This window comes from Astyanax mexicanus, chromosome 11, assembly GCF_023375975.1.
Source record: "Astyanax mexicanus isolate ESR-SI-001 chromosome 11, AstMex3_surface, whole genome shotgun sequence".
NCBI lineage: Eukaryota > Metazoa > Chordata > Actinopteri > Characiformes > Acestrorhamphidae > Astyanax > Astyanax mexicanus.
Window position 1 is genome coordinate 10,280,001 of NC_064418.1, and position 2,500 is coordinate 10,282,500.

Here is a 2,500-nt window from a genome sequence, read left to right on the forward strand (position 1 = left end):
ATTAAATGTTTCTCCACCGCGGGCCTTCCATTTCTGACCAATCAAAATCCTCGCCACCTTAAAGCGTGGCTTAAAGAGATACACTCTTTAAAAAATTACACTCTTTGATTTTGAGTGTGAATTCAAACGAATTCCTTTGAAATTCAATTCATAATTTAAGTCTGGTTAGTAAAAAAAATACATATTATAAAAACCACCTTCAAGTATATTAAATATTGTGGCGTCTGTTATACTATATAAAATATAGAGGTACACCTGTTATACTATGTAAAATATTGTGGCATCTTTTTTACTATATATATATTGTTGCATCTGTTATACTATATAAAATATAGTGGTACATGTGTTATACTATGTAAAATAAATGCTGGTATACCTGTTATAATATATAAAATATTGAGATATACCTTTAATACTATATAAAATATTGTGGCATCTGTTACACTATATAAAATATTATGTTATCTGTTATACTATATAAAATATAGTGGTACACCTGTTATACTGTATAAAATATAGTGGTAAACCTGTTATACTATGTAAAATATTGTGGCCTCTGTTATACTGTATAAAATATAGTGGTACACCTGTTATACTATATAAAATATAGTGGTAAACCTGTTATACTATATAAAATATTGTGGCCTCTGTTATACTGTATAAAATATAGTGGTACACCTGTTATACTATATAAAATATAGTGGTACACCTGTTATACTATATAAAATATAGTGGTACACCTGTTATACTATATAAAATATTGTGGCTTCTGTTATACTGTATAAAATATAGTGGTAAACCTGTTATACTATATAAAATATTGTGGCCTCTGTTATACTGTATAAAATATAGTGGTACACCTGTTATACTATACAAAATATAGTGGTTCACCTGTTACACTATATAAAATATTATGTTATCTGTTATACTATATAAAATATAGTGGTACACCTGTTACACTATATAAAATATTGTGGCATCTGTTATACTATATAAAATATAGTGGTACACCTGTTACACTATATAAAATATTATGGTATCTGTTATACTATATAAAATATAGTGGTACACCTGTTACACTATATAAAATATTATGTTATCTGTTATACTGTATAAAATATAGTGGTACACCTGTTATACTATATAAAATATTGTGGCATCTGTTATACTATATAAAATATAGTGGTACACCTGTTACACTATATAAAATATTATGGTATCTGTTATACTATATAAAATATAGTGGTACACCTGTTACACTATATAAAATATTGTGGCGTCTGTTATACTATATAAAATATTGTGGTATACATGTTATACTATGTAAAATATTGTGGCATCTTTTTTACTATATAAATATTGTGGCATCTGTTATAGTATATAAAATATAGTGGTACACGTGTTATACTTTGTAAAATATTGTGGTATACCTGTTTTACTATGTAAAATAAATGCTGGTATACCTGTCATACTATATAAAAGATTGAGATATACCTTTAATACTATATAAAATTGTGTGGTATACCTTTAATACTATATAAAATATTGTGGTATCTGTTATACTATATAAAATATTGTGGTATCTGTTATACTATATAAAATATAGTGGTAACCTGTTATACTATATAAAATATTGTGATATAACTTTAATACTGTATAAAATATTGTGGTATACCTTTAATAGTATATAAAATATTCTGGTATCTACAATATTGTGGTATACATTTTATACTATGTAAAATATTTTGGTATACCTGTTATAATATATAGAACACTGTGGTATACATATTATACTATGTAACAATTTGTGATAAGCCTTTTATAGTACATAAAATGTATTTTTTTTCACATAATTTAGAGATTAACAGTAAATTAAGATTAGTGTATAGAAAAACGTGTTTAAATGCCTCTAAATTTCAGTAGATTTTAGGTACATTTAAAATCTAAGCTGCTGTTCTTTGATAGCACACCGGGATTTGAACTCGCGACCTTTGTATCTGCCCCGATCTTCCCTTTAGCTCAGAAAATGACAATAATAATATAAAAAGAAACATATTCAACGAAATAAACACTGCAGTTCTTTAAAAGAGGCAGAACCATTTCAGTTTTCAGTTTTTGCTCGATGGTTAACTTTTCTTTTTCTCGCTTTCTTTCCTTTTCCCTTCTTCCCCCTTCTTCCCTCCATTTTTTCTTCTTCCCACGGCAAAGCAGACTATTGTTCCCCAGCTTTGGCGCAATCGGTTAGCGCGTTCGGCTGTTAACCGAAAGGTTGGTGGTTCGAGCCCACCCAGGGACGCTGAGTTTTGTGTTATCTTGCACACTTCTGTTCCAACACTGACTTACTTCACATTTTCAGTTTAACTAGTGCTTTCAGAAGCACTTGATTGGCTGTGACATGTTTGGCATGTGGGAGTTTTGCAAGGAGGTGAAACCTGCAGGAAGTTCAGCCCTGTGTTAAAAAGAGTTCTACTCGCCCAACGTGGGGCTCGAACCCACGACC

General features: G+C 29.3%; 1 non-coding gene across 1 annotated transcript in view; it reads right to left on the bottom strand.

The window, feature by feature from the left end:
* Positions 1–2,471: 2,471 nt before the first annotated feature.
* Positions 2,472–2,500, bottom strand: part of trnak-cuu (transfer RNA lysine (anticodon CUU)) — a 73-nt gene continuing 44 nt past the window's right edge. Inside the window, exon 1 of the tRNA in view lies at positions 2,472–2,500. This exon is cut by the window's right edge and continues 44 nt beyond it. This is a non-coding gene — a tRNA (tRNA-Lys).